Here is a 14,723-nt window from a genome sequence, read left to right as displayed (position 1 = left end):
ATGTTCTATACATGGCCACATAGCCCGAAAAACCCACAAAAAACTATGGATGCCAGCCATGAAAGCCTTCGACTTCAAAATGACATAACTGCTGTTTACTTGGTCTAAGGTTCTGTTGAAGGTGGTTTCATTGATTTCATTTATGTATTTTTTTTATTATTTTATTCATTTATTTCCTGCCTTTCTTTCAATAATGGGACTAACGACATATTTAAAACAATACAAATTAAAAATAATACAAAAGCATTAATAAAAGTATAAATCACTTTGCAAATGAAACTTCCATCAGTGATACAGGATTAAAACAGTCTTACCAATGTCAAATATATTGTACACTAAGGACATGTTAAAAAAAATAGTGAGACTTGAAAACTGACATTTAATAGTATCTGGTGAAAATAACAGATTATTCAGATGGTGAAAATAATCCAGAATGAATCCAGGTTGCATCTCTGTTGTTTACATCCATCCCGAATGCACCTGATTAAGTTGGGGAGCCCTGCCAAAAAAAACCAAACCCACTTAACCCATGATAATTGATACTGTCCCCCCTCCCCAGATTTTAAAAAAAGATTTGCATCATCAGCAGTGTGAATAACCGATGCAAATAGACCCACATTTAAACTTTGCGTGTCTTGAACGTGTTTCAAATACATTCACATCATCAACTCCATATTTATTCAAGTGCTGGCACATGTGAGCAACTGAACTTGCAGAGATGCGTAGAGATGTAGTTCCATAATATGAATAACAAATGCAGAATGCATGAGTGAGGTTATTAGCATCGTTCCACTAAAAAACAACAGTGACATCTGAAGGACCCCTGGGAATCATGGTTAGTACTTATTGTAGATAGCACTGTAACAGAAACTGCAGTTCTTCTTGTTGTGTGTCTTCAAGTCAACTAGGATTTATGGTAATCCTAAAGAGGCAAACTTATCCTAGAGTTTTCTTGGCAAGATTTTTTCAAAGAAAGTTTACCTTTGCATTTCTCTTCAACTAAGAGAGTGTGGCTTGCTTAAGGTCACCCAATGGGTTTCCCTCTCTGGGCAGGGATTTGAACTCTGGTCTGCCAGAATCATAGTTCAGCAGTCAAACCACTGTGCTGCACTGACTCTCTTAGATTCTGCAGACAAAATATTATAATATTGCTAGGAAAAAGGAATGAATCCATGACACTGTATCTTGACCTTGATTAAGACTGCTTCAGTATTACACCTGTACTATCCTTCCTTGATCAAGAAGACACAGTGTATCACCAAAGCTTTTACTGGCACACTGAACTCAACCTTACCATAGCCAGTCAAATCTAGTCACTTTTCTGATCTGGACAAAAAGCCAGGTGCCTCATTTCCTCTTCCAAGCCTGCTGGTCAATTGCTATTTCGTAGAAATATGGCTGGAAAAATATTATAGCATATTACTGCAACTTATTTAATTCCCTTGATGAGAAAAAAAGCAAAGAATATGAAATTCCAACAGTTCATATGAATAGCAATTCAAAGTCCAGACAAGCTGGGGAAAACATAATAGCATCTCCTCCCTCATTTCCATTTTGGTGACCTCTTGTTCCCTCTTCTTCTACTGCACTAAAATGATTATGTATCCCTAACTCAGAAGTAACTTTTGCCGAAAGCTCTGTGACTCATTTCCTCAAGATAGACGTTATCTCCACTGATGATGCATCCCAGATTACTCTCTGAGATGTGTGTATAGCCTGCAGAAGCTTTCAGCAGCCAAACTATTTTTTGTAGCTGAGTGCTTTGTAAATAGTGTTTTGTGGTTTAACACAGAAAGTTGGATTACTAAAAGCACATATAGACCCTGAGTGTGCATATGCAATCATTTGTGCATTCAGTAGTTGCTTTGTCAAGTTGTGATAACTGTGTTCACACTCAAAAGAGCAAGATGATTCCACACATCACAATACTGTATTGCTCTTAATGAGGAGGAGGATTTTGCAAGATATGTATGTTTTTCTGCCCTGTGAGCTTACTTTTAATCTAGACAGAAGCAAGGGGGAAAAGAAGCAACAGCACAGTGGATTGGTAGGTGAACAACCATCTCCTCTCCTGTTTTTTCCATTGAGATCAGCCATATCATTCGGGAAGATATATTTTCTAAAAGAACAACAGTTGCATGTTATATACAGAGTTGGGCATCTGGAAATATAATACACTTGAACAGTTGCCTGGCTGGAATTCACATAGTCATTCATGTGTATCCTGGAAGGAAAGACAACATTCATGAAATCAGTGCTTGGACTGCTACTTTTAAAAAACTAGTAACCATTATAGCTCCAAAGTAATTAGCTACTATCACCTTTCGATTTTTAAAAAGTAACTTTTTCATTCCTTTTTCTCAAAAGTAAACAGACTAGTCCTTTTAAAACACTGGAAGCTAGAAGCCTCAAGCCAATGAAGCTTACCGCACGGGTCTTCATTACCGTTCTCAGAATGGCCCGGCAGGAAACGGAACGAGTGGGGGACGGATTTTGCCACACATGCCAGTCCCTCACTCGTTCCGTTCCCCCTCTCTTCTGTTCCCATTCCGTTCCAGAGGGAATGATTTTTGAGAACTGTTCTGAACAGTTCTCAAAAATTGCCCCCTCTGGAACGGATTGAGAATGGAAGAGAGGGGGAACGGAACGAGTGAGGGACTGGTGTGTGCGGTAAAATCCGTCTCCCACTCGTTCCGCACTCATTCCTGCTCCTTCCGTTCCGTTCTCAGAATGGACCGAGGAGCATCTGTGTGGTAAGCTTCAATGTGTTCTTCTCCTGCTATCCTCTTGTCTATTCCATGGCCAAGCACCAACAAAATGGATTCCAGTACCAACAGATCATGAACAGTAGTCTGCACAAGCATTTTAGCTATTTTGTTCTAATTTAAAAAGGTAAAGGTAAAGGTAGTCCCTTGACATAAATGTCTAGTTGTAATGGACTGTTGAGAACGGTGCCCATCTCCATTACTAAGCCAAAGAGCCAGTGTCATCCGAAGACGACTCTGGTGGTCATGTGACCAGCATGACTGCACTGAACATTATTTCCTTCCCATCAAAGTGGTACCTATTTATCTACTTGCATTTGCATGTTTTTGAACTGTTAGGTTGGCAGAAGCTGGGACTAGTAACAGGAACTCATCCCATCATGCAACATTCAGGCCTGAAACTGCCAACCTTTCATTCTTCTGATCATCAGAAGATCCCACTGTTCTTGGGATCAATGTCCAAAATCCAATTGGCAGTCTCAACTGGAATACAGCCTTTGAATCAAGAGAACTTACTTATGTCGACTTACCACTATGTAGTTGATTCAGTGGGTCTACCATTGGCATCTTAACCACTAAACCATTGACCTATTTCCTGTTGTTAATCCAGACTAGAGTATACCCATTCAATCAATGTTGACTCACCACTCAACAACTGGTCTTCTCTAGTTGGGAAGTGCCAACATGGTGTAGTGGTTTGGATGTTGGACTAGGACACTAGAAGATCAGGGTTTGAATTCCTGCATAGCCATAGAAACCCACTGGGTTATCTTAGGCAAGTCATTCTCTCTCAGCCTTGGAGGAAGGCAAAGCCTCATTTGAACAAATTCTACCAAGAAAACCCTGTGATAGGTTTACCTTAGGGTCACTATAAGTCAGAAATTACTTGAAGGCACACAACAACAACTCTAGTTGGGACTAACAGACAGGATGCCAGCCTTTGTAAGCCACTTTGGGTCCCATATTGTGGGAAAAGTGGATAGTAATCAAATAAATAATAAAACAAAATGTTATTTGAATCAAATGATATTTCTCCACTATTTAGTGTAGTTACACTCATATAAACTATAAATGTATCTTTAAAAGAAGAGGCGATACTGGAGATTACTGCATGCCATTTCTGCACCGGAAGGGATGTGAGATCTAAAACTCAAAAATGGACCCTATCTCACTGCCTCATTGCTGGGCCGTAGACAGATGGTATACAACCTGGGCTTAGACAAGATTTTCCTGTTTATGAAAAGCTGTGTGAGAAGTCCGGAGAAGCCCGGGTTGCTTACGGGCTGCCTACTGCTCAATCTCTTGACAAAAGAAGTTACACTATCCCTTGTTAAGTTTATTAATAATAAAAAAAGAAAAATGTGAAAAAAACATTCACAATTAAAACCTATTTATGCCTTAATTACTGGGGAAATAAGGGGGGGACCTAGTAGTTTGCTGCTGGTTAGTTCCAAGCTTTGTACAGAGCACCCTGCAATGTCACATCAACTTTGGCCCTTAGTGAAGAAAAGCGGGGATCAACATATCAAAAGGGATACCCAATGTGATCTTACAAATGCTGTAATGGCTAAGACATTAGATGGTATACATGAAATATAAACATTCCATGAAGTTGCTACGGTGCCTTCCCCATCCCCTCAGCTTGCCATTTGTCCCAGAAAACTGAGAAAATCCCAGAGTGGAAGGTATGAAAAACATCCTGGCTGGCTGGGCCAGTTAAAGCAGTAGATCCCAGATTTCTAAAAGCAGAAATAAAACCTTGTGAGAAGACTCATCATCCTACTCTTGAGGCTCTGGGTGGTACTACACAGGCATGCCAGTCCAAGAGTCCAGAAGATGGGGAAAGAAAGGAAAGGAAGCAAGTGGAGACTCTGAGCAGAGGCGGGCTTGTGCTGTGTCTTGGAAATTGTGGTGGTGATGCTGCTTGAACTTCAGTCTATGCAGTGCAGTGGAACAGCTGCCAGAATAGAAGAGAGTCCCTCTTACTTTTGTAGCTGCTTGGGAGCTTTCCTCCACCCCCTTCCACATAGGAGTATGTGAAAAGAATACACCGTTTGGCAGGACCTTCTGTTTTTGATTGTTGTACTTGTAAAGTACCAAAAACAACAGCAACAAATGCAATAAAATAATGTTGAAATGTGGTGTGGGTGAGTCACAGAATCATAGAATCATAGAGTTGGAAGAGACCACAAGGGCCATCCAGTGTCATGCAGGAACTCACAATAAAAGAAACCCTGACAGATGGCCATCCAGCCTCTGTTTAAAGACCTCCAAAGAAGGAGACTCCACCACTCTTCAAGGGAATATGTTTCACTGTTGAACAGCTCTTACTGTCAAGAATGTCTTCCTCATGTTGAGGTGGAATCTCTTTTCCTGTAGCCTGCATCCATTCTTCTGTGTTTTAGTCTCTGGAGGAACACAGGTTTTGGGGGGTTGGTGGGAGGTTGGGTTGATACGACACCCAGTTCCAGTCCTACATACTTTTGTCCCAGTTATGGATAAGAGAATTATGGCAACCCTACTACTCCCAAACAACTGCCAAACTCCATGAGGCCACTGCTACACATGTTCAATGACTGTGGAAAGTGGGGAGGGAAGCAACCAGGCAGCACAGACTGCCTCCCTTTCCTACTACAGTTCACTTAAGAGAACAAAAGGAGAATTTTGAGTTTATTCCTGTGCCTCTCTCTTTCTGTTTCTTGTGAACTGCAACAGGGACAAGAGGCAGTTCCTAGTGCCCAGTTGTCTCCATCCCCTTCTCCTCCCATTGTAGCACCAGCCCCACCAGCTTGGGAACAACCAATGGGAAGCAAGAGCACCTTACACCCTATTCAAAGTAGGACATATGTGCACATAAAGCATGCATGTGCCATTAACAGGATTCCAGACATAAGTTAGGGATGTAGATCTTTGCTTACTTCAGTCATGTGCAAGAATTTACTGTTTTCAGCTCACTGGGCAAAATTGCAAGAGTTTTTCTTTTTCACATTTTCCTATGATTTTCTACCTGGGAACCTTTTTGTGTGAAAAGCTCCCAAGTCCCCTCCCCTCCATCACTTTGTAAATACAACATGTAATATTTCTGTGCAAATTGTAAGATTATTTCACATTTTTAAAAAATTGTTTTATTTTGTTTACCATTACTGCTGCTGATGGGAAAGAAGGTGCAGGTCTTTTCATTTGACTTTCATGCAGGGGTCATTTATCCTTCTTTTTACAATGGGATGTCTTGAGGTGTCGTAGAGGACAAAATCATTTAGGAATACTATTTATGTGCCTAAAACTGGAGGTACATTTGAGACTTTACCCCTTTTTATTCCTCACTAGTCTCCCTTGCCCGGACTAGCATATCTCTTTCTTCCTCCCACCCCCAGTAACTGTTTCCAAAGCAGCAGTGAGCTTGTCAGAGCCTTGCATTCCTTAGAAGATATTTATTCACCCATGACTAGAGTATTAAGATGCAGTCTCCACTGTGTGCATGCACAAGTGGACACATACTGGAGGATCCTTTGTCTTGTCCTCACCCCACCCCCAAACCGGCACTGTTTCTGAAAGAAGACACATGGTTTCAATGATGTCTTTGTTATCAGATGAAACATTCAGTCCAATTTGCAATTTTAATGAAAATCAGACACCTGCACTGCAACTGATCGCCATACATGGGATTAACAGCAATGGCATGCACTTGCAAAGCATTCCTCTATTTCAGAGGCAATGAAGCTACTAATATCCTGTTACCAAAGACCAGATTGGGATTTCATATGTAATGCAACTGGGAAGAAAGGGAGCCTTTATCCATCTCTCAACAGAGGCCTTTGCAGAAGAGGAAGAAGAAAAGTGAAGCTACTAGTTTGCTGCTCTCTTAGTTGGGTGCTGTGCATATTTTGGGGGATTTTGGAGGCCCACCTTCATTGATCTGCTGCTTTCATGCTTCTTAGCTACTTTCTTAGGCCATAGACTTGTGCAGAATCTTTCATGCTTAACATGATTGGTTGTAAGTAGGCCTTCACTACCCCAGTGAAGAAATTATTTTCATCTTTCCCGAAGGTGTGGGAATGTTTTCACTTTTACCGAAGGTCCGCGGATATGGGAATTTTTTCACCGTTCCAAAAGCGACCCTCGATTTGGATATTCAGTTCAGACTAAGTATAGGCTTTCCCCTCTCCATTCTGCATGTCTTTTCTCCCCTCTAACGTGAGAACTAGAAAATCATGCATTTACCTTCAGATCATGATGGCATCTGAAATGAAGCAGGTTCCCACTGGGACACAGAAAGGAATAATAAGACTGGAGATACACGCTAACAATGGCTAGGGGCCCTTTCCTACTACACTGGTGCCTCGGGATACGAAATGACCGCGTTATGAAATTTCCGGGATACGAAAAAGTTGGATTGGAAAAAACTGTTCCGGGTTACGAAATATTTTTCGGGTTACGAAATTAATTTCGGCGCGAAATTCAAATGCTATAGGCTTCCAGCGCTAACGGAAAGCCTTTTCGGGTTACGAAATTTTCGCGTTACGAACGGAATGGCGGAACGAATTAATTTCGTAACCCGAGGCACCACTGTACATAACTATAGCATTATGATTTTACTTTTATGGTATGGCATTTCTGTAGCTGGACATACTGCAACAGGCATCTACAAGGACCTCTGCAACAACAATAATTTTTAAAAAAACCTGAGATGCAGCAACATATGTCAAACTTACACCACAATAATTCAGAAAGAGGATTCCGGCCAAAGTCTCAGCTAATAAAGAACAAAAATACAACAACAAGACATAACAGCTAAAGGAAATTAAAATTCCCTCAGAAATGTGGGGAAAGGCTAAAAGCAACAAAATAGCCTTGATCATACACACACATACACACTGAATTTACACCATGCAGAAAAACAAAATATTACAAGGAAACATTACAGCTTTATGGCTTTTTGGCAATGTAATGCTCTATGCTGAGAATGTGAGTTTACTATTAGTTTATAATAGCAAGAGTAGGCAACTGTCAAGGTTTGAAGAAGCAGATCACCACCCACCCAGTTGTTTTGAGAGTTGCAACCCTCTATTTCTATTTCCCTTTCTCTTTCCCACACATACCGAAATCTGCATATCAATGTGTTCTCTCTCTCTCTCTCTCTCTCTCTCTCTCTCTCCCTCTCTCCCCAAAAGTGGTGAAAAGTAACCAGTCACCTCATGCTTGTAAAAGAAACTCACTCTGGACCTGAAAAGGTAAGTGACCCCCAAAGGCCTCCAAAATAAAGGAAAATGTCCATCAGCATCCCATTTGGAGCCCTGGTGGCGCAGTGGTTAAATGCCTGTACTGCAGCCATTCACTCAAAACCACAAGGTTGCGAGTTCAAGACCAGCAAAGGGCCCAAGCTCGACTCAGGCTTGCATCCTTCCGAGGTCGCTAAAATGAGTACCCGGACTGTTGGGGGCAAATTAGCTTACTTGCTAATTAGCTTACTTGCTGTTCACCGCTATGATCTTTGGAATAGCGGTATATAAATAAAACAAATTATTAATTAAATTATTATTATTCTATTGGCCATTTGAGGGCAAAAGTAAAAGTGTCTGGAGTAGTCAGAGAGATAGTCTGACTACTGCTCTTATTATTATTATTATTAACCTTTATTTATTTTTGTTTTCTATCTACCTATCTGTCCCCCCCCCCATTTGCCTTCCCCAGATCCATGAATAGATAGCTACACAATGATGTCTAATGGCCGCCATGTCAGTGGGGCAGTAAATCCACTTTGGCCTTTAATCTGAACTTTAAGTGAGATATCAAAGGTGCTGAACCTGTTGGTGGGATGGGGTTCATCATTTTTCAAAGTTGGCTAAAATCTATTTCAGATCCAGCAGCTGTGATTGTTACCACTCTTTGGCTCTACTTCCTTCTTTCCTGAGGTCGCTTCCTCCAGGAGCCCTGGTGGAGCAGTGGTTAAATGCATGTACTGCAGTCATTCATTCACAAACCACGAGGTTGTAAATTCAATCCCATCCAGGAGCTCAGGGTCGACTCAGCCTGGCATCCTTTTGAAGTCGCTAAAATGAGAACTTCACTTCTTGGAGGCAATTAGCTTATAGTGTAAACCATTTAGAGAGTGCTTAGTGTGGTATGAAGTGGTATATAATATTGCTATTGCTCTTCTCCCAGCTAGAAAGAGAGAGGCAATACATGGAGTCTCCACCATGACTGGACACATCAAAGTCAGCCTTAGGGGCTTCTGTAACCAATTTTGAGAATGGTGTACTATCTTTAAATAGTTTTATTGAAACAATAAATGCAAATGACTTTTTACTATGGGGATCCAAACAGTTACTCTTTCTTAAAAGCCATGCCTGCTCTTCTCTGTTTGTCTAACACCAAACAATCTTACTGTTGTTTGTTGTTGGGTTCAAGTAATTTCCAACTTATGGCAATCCTATCACAGGGTTTTCTTGGCAAGATTGATTCAGAGGAAGTTTGTCATCGCCTTCCCCTGAGGCTGAGAGGCTGTGACTTGCCCAAGGTCACCTAGAGGGCTTCATGGCCAAGTGAAGAATTGAACCCTGGCTTCCAGTGTTTCTGGGGCGGGAGGGGCATACAGCATGTCATAGTGGTTTGAACATTGAACTACAACTCTGGAGACCAGGGTTCAAATTCCCACTTGGTGACAGAAACCCACTTGGGAAAGTCATTCTCTCTCAGCCTCAGAGAGAGGCAAAGGCAACCCCTTCCGAAGAACTCTTGGCCAACCCCCCCCCCCAAAAAAAAAACACCTGTGATAGGTTTACCATATGGTCGCCATAAGTCGGAAACAACTTGAAAGCAGACAAAAACAATATAAGTCAACAAACTGGACATGAGCAGACTGAGTGGATTAAAAATATCCAAAGTTTTCTGCTACATCTGAACACAAGGCCACAAATGGGAAGGGAGGGGAGTGGATGTGAAAGAATCCTCACAATAGCAGATAAATAATTTTATATATTTTTAAAAATGAATAAGAGGAAATCCCTTTGACACTGCTAGCAGTAGGCAGACAGGCCTTTGGAAACTTGGAGTTTTCCAGTGTAGGGCTAGACTTGTGGTGTGAAAGATCTAAACAAACCGATAGAATCTCCTACTCTTGCAATAATGATACCATTAATAAAAAAGATGCCATATGTATCTGAATTAAAAACAGGCATCACTTGCTGTAGAAACTCTTAGCTTGCAGTGAAAGTGACTGAACAGGAGGGAGATTTCCCCTCCAGATGATTTTATTGCTCATCCTTTTGTTTCCTCTGTGAGGAGTGATGTCCTCTCCATTTCCACCATAATGCTGTCAGTTGCCTGGTGGTCGGCACATTTCCATGCCTGAGCTGTTACTGGCTCATTCTGTTTTACGGTTGGACCCCATCAGCTCCACTAAGGCTTGGATTAAGTCCTTACTGTAAGTGTCTATGTTTTGTTTTGTTTTGTTCTTAAATGCACCACAAAGTCTGTGCGCTTTAAGTGCTGCCATAAGTCCCAAGCAGAGCAATTCCTTTGCACGCTTGCTTGACATGCCAGGCTCCTCAACCCAGTGACATTTACCACACATCTCTGTTTTGTCATTTAGCTCCCTTCCACTCTTGTATAAACACCAGTGCTGTAAAATAGCTTAAAGGGGTTGTTTAAGCTCCATTTTTAAAATGGAAGTTGAAGGTTTCATTGCACAGTAGTAAGACTAGAGAACGGCTGCTGAGAATCAGACATACACAAAACCATCACTGTTTTTCCAGGGCTATGGGCCAGATAAGAATCCTTGTGAGCTGAAGCTGACCAATGTGGGAGTTCAGTCTTATGATTGTCACAAAGGGGACAACAAAATGATGTAGTATCAAGTGACCAAATATTATATCTGCAAAGGAGGGCAAGACACCACAAAATGTAGGACATACGAGAAAAAATGCAAGACATTAAAAAAATCAAAGCTCAAAACATTACTAGAAATGTAAATTCATGCTTCACAGTCATGCTAGAATGGAGGACACTTTGAAATTCTTCCTGGACAGCAGGTTGAAATGTAGCAGGACATGTGCTGAGAAAAGGAAGGCATCTGCTCACCCTGTGTAGTGCTGGGTGCTCCTATTCAGGGTTGTTGTCAGTTAAGTGGCCTCTGCAGACATAGTCAAAACGGTCAGCCATGCCCACACCTTTGAGGGAATTATGTGAAGAAAGGAATTGACTGTAATCTTTGTAAAATGTAGATGTGGAAGGTTATGTCCTCTAGTCAGGATCTTGGGAAACAGAGGAGGAGGTGGAAGAAGAGGAAGAAAGACTTCATCTATCTGATTTCTAAGGTTTTTGAGAGAAAGCTTTCTCTCCCTCTCACCACCATCACAAGTAGTTTTGCTAAGAACAAGTGAGATAGCTGTCTTGGTGGTTGCTCCCAAGTTGTGGAACTCCCTCCTATGGGAAGTCCATTTGGCCCCATGTCTGCTCTCCATCCACTGGCACATGAGGATCTTTGTGTTTAGGCCAGCCTCTGGCTCTTATTGGGGATGAACAGATGACCTCTTTCAGTGCTGGATCAGGGCCACAGCAACTATATGCTGTGGCCCTGATCTGGCCTTTCTGTGATGCAAAAAAGTCATGCTTAGAATGGAGGACATTTTGAAAAAGCTGCTCATTTTTTGTGCTGCAGAAAGGGCACCATAGCTGCTGGTGCTGTGGTTTTTTTGGTGCTCTTTTGGTGCTGCGTCATCTGGACACAGTGCCAAAGGAGCACTGTGACACTGCCCACTGTGTGGTTGGACATACTGCATGACAGCGGCGTCAGGGCAGCATTGGGGCATGTGGCATGTGGACTCCATGCCCCCATTCTGCTCTGAGGCCGGCGTTTATCGCCAGTCTGTCAAGGCCCATAGTGACAGAAGGATCATTTAAAGGTATATGCTCTGCGTTTATCTTTTTACTCTCTTTTAATGTGTTCATTGTTGTAATTTAGTGTATTTAATAGAGTTGTTTAATTAAAGCTTTATTTATTTATTTATTTATTTATTTATTTATTTATTTATTGGTTTTGTTCTGTGTGCCTGAAAGTCATTTCCAACTTATGATGATGACCCTAAGGCAAAACTGTCATGGGGTTTCCTTGGCAAGATTTGTTTAGAGAGGGATTGCCATTGCGTTCCCCTGAGATTGAGAGAGTGTGGTATGCCCAAGATCACCCAGTGGGTTTCATGGCCAAACTGGGAATTCAGCCCTGGTCACTAGAGTTGTATTCCAACAATCAAAGATTGATATCCCACCTTTTTTCCCAAAATGGGATTCAAATTGATATCAAATAGGTTTTAGCTGTATTTTGTTTTTAATTTGATCTGAATTGCCTTGATTATACTGGGAGAAGGATAGTGTATTACACAGGCAGGCAGGCAGGCAGACAGACAGACAGATAGAGTCAGGGATGGCCCACTCTGTCCTGAGGCAGAAAACAAAATGCCCCCCTCCTGTATCCAGGGACGTAGCCAAGGGGGGGGGTTCTTGGGGTCCGGACCCCCCCTTCCATTAGAAAAATGAATGGTGTGTGCTGCTGCACCGCCGCACCCAAGCCCCATTATAATGATGGCACTTAGTCTGGACCCCCCCCCCTTCCTAAAATCCTAGCTACGTCCCTGCTGTATCACTCTGTGCCTCAACACTAGAGAAGGACAAGGAAAAGGAGGCATCATCACTCACCATGAAGAACGAGGAGGAGAAAGCAGCAGTGTGTGCATCCCTCATCCTCCTTCTACCCAAAAAAGGAGGTACAGGTGATGAAGATATCCCCCCCACCCAAAGAAGGAAGAGTTTGAGGCAGCAGTGAGTGGACTTTCCACTGTCGCCAGCCACCTCTGCTGTATAGCACTGTCTGCTTCCTGAATGCCTGGATCTGAGGGTATATCTTCATGTAGAAATAATGCAATTGAACACCACTTAAACAGCCATGGCTCCATCCTATAGAATCCTGTGATTTGTAGTTTTGTGGGGCACCAGCACTCTTTGGCAGAGAAGGCTAAAGACCTTATAAAACTACCAGTCCCAGAATTCCATATTATTTCTATAATGTAGATGTACCCTGAGTTTCTCACTCCTGTCACAGAGTCTGAGGATCCTTAGAACCAGGAATGTAAGAAGTGGTCAGCTCTATCCAACAGTAGCTGTCCAGGCAGAGGTGCACTCTCTCAGCCTCAGAGGATAGCAATGGCAAACCCCCTCTGAACAAACCTTGACAAGAAAAAGCTAGGATAGGTATGCCTTGAGAGTCACCAGAAGTCAAAAATGGCTTGGAGCCACACAACATGTTTGCAGAACCACTCTCCATGTGATCTGTCTAGCTTACTCCCAAATTAGTGGACAAATGATAGCCTGCAGGAAACCTGCATTGTTTCTGGAAAGATTCAGCAATAATCTTTATCTTTATATTTCTTAGCACTACTGAAAAGGTGCAACTATATAGTGGTACCATTTTACCAGATCATTTTGGGGAGGACTTATTTTCTTCCAGCTTAGGTGACAGGCTCAGGCCTCTTTCCCCTTGTGTTCTAGGGTCCATGGGGGCAACTATTAGTATTGCTGAATAAAGTTTTGTATATAAGCTCTTCTATCCCTCAGGTTGAGGACTGGCAAGAGCTGTAAAAATTGAATATAAACATGATTACAGTTTATGGGTCAAGTTTCAGGGTGACAAGTATAAATGTAAAAGAACAAAGGATTGTGCAAACTATGTGTAAATGTCTGAATCACATAGATAGAAACACACATGCACACACACATAGACGTGATAGAATTCTTAGAGTTGTTCTGAAAAGGAGGCCATAAAGGGGAGAGGACTTGTACAAACCCTCACAGCCTTTGATTTTAGAATCCCATCACAAAAGTTTACTGGAGTCAGAAGGGAAAAAAAGATTTCAGCAGCAGCAGCAGCAGTTCTTCACAAAAGCCATTTAGGACAAAGATGAGGACCCTTCAAAAGCCATGTCCCCAAACCCAAGAATTTCCCTGGGAAAAAGAAAACAGGACACTGCAGAGAGGAAGCTATGAGATCATGCCACATCACTTTCATTACTGCAGCTGCTCACCTCCTGCCTTTCCCTAGTGGTCTTGTCAGTCAACAGGGAGCTAACAATCCATTGCGTCCACATCTGTGCTCTGTAAGACAAAAAGGGGACAGCAGGAAAAATCTGTGTTCTCACAATGAGCATGATTTCTCTCAAGGAAACCAGCAATCCCTGCATTTGCACAGAAATGCTCAGTCCCAGGGCTTGGGAAACTTTCTACATTTCCCAGAAACTTTCAGCCCCATTGTTGAATCCTTAGCATTTTAACAGCCCCAAAGGAAATAGTTTGCACCCAATTAACTTATCAGATGGGAGAGGAAAGGAACAGGCAGAATCTTGCCCATCCCAGTCAGCTCATGCAAAAGCAAACTGCTGTAGCCTCACCTTGCTTGTGTGTTGTTCCTCATTAATAACTTTTGCCAAATTGACCAAATTCTATATTGTTTGGCTAGATAAGATGCAGTTTTCCTTAAAAAAAAAAAAGACAAAAAAAAAAAAAAAAACAAACTCTAAAGACATCAGATCCTATCTGATCTTGAAAGCCAAGCAGGCCCAGCCCTGGTTAGTAATGGATGGGAGACAACCAGTGAATATCAGGTGCTGTAGTGTAGGCTATAGTTCATGTGAAGGGACTGGCAAAACCACTGCTGAGTATTTCTTGCCTCAGAAATTTCTATGAAATTTGTGGGGTCATCATAAGGTGAGAGGCAACTTGAAGGCACATACATGCATAAAATGGTTGCAACTATTTAAGAAAGGAATTAAACTTTGTCAAGGAAATTGGCTTTCTCAAATGAAAAGGTGAACAATTCCTACCAATGAACCCGTTTTCCCAAGTCAGTGTGGCCATGAATCCTATCTGGGTTTAGTCTAAATTTTCTGTTAGCTACTTAGGATAATGAAT

This window comes from Sceloporus occidentalis, unplaced genomic scaffold, assembly GCF_023333645.1.
Source record: "Sceloporus occidentalis isolate IW3139 unplaced genomic scaffold, rSceOcc1.0.p SCAF_1, whole genome shotgun sequence".
In the NCBI taxonomy this organism is placed as follows: domain Eukaryota; kingdom Metazoa; phylum Chordata; class Lepidosauria; order Squamata; family Phrynosomatidae; genus Sceloporus; species Sceloporus occidentalis.
This window is presented reverse-complemented; position numbering follows the sequence as displayed.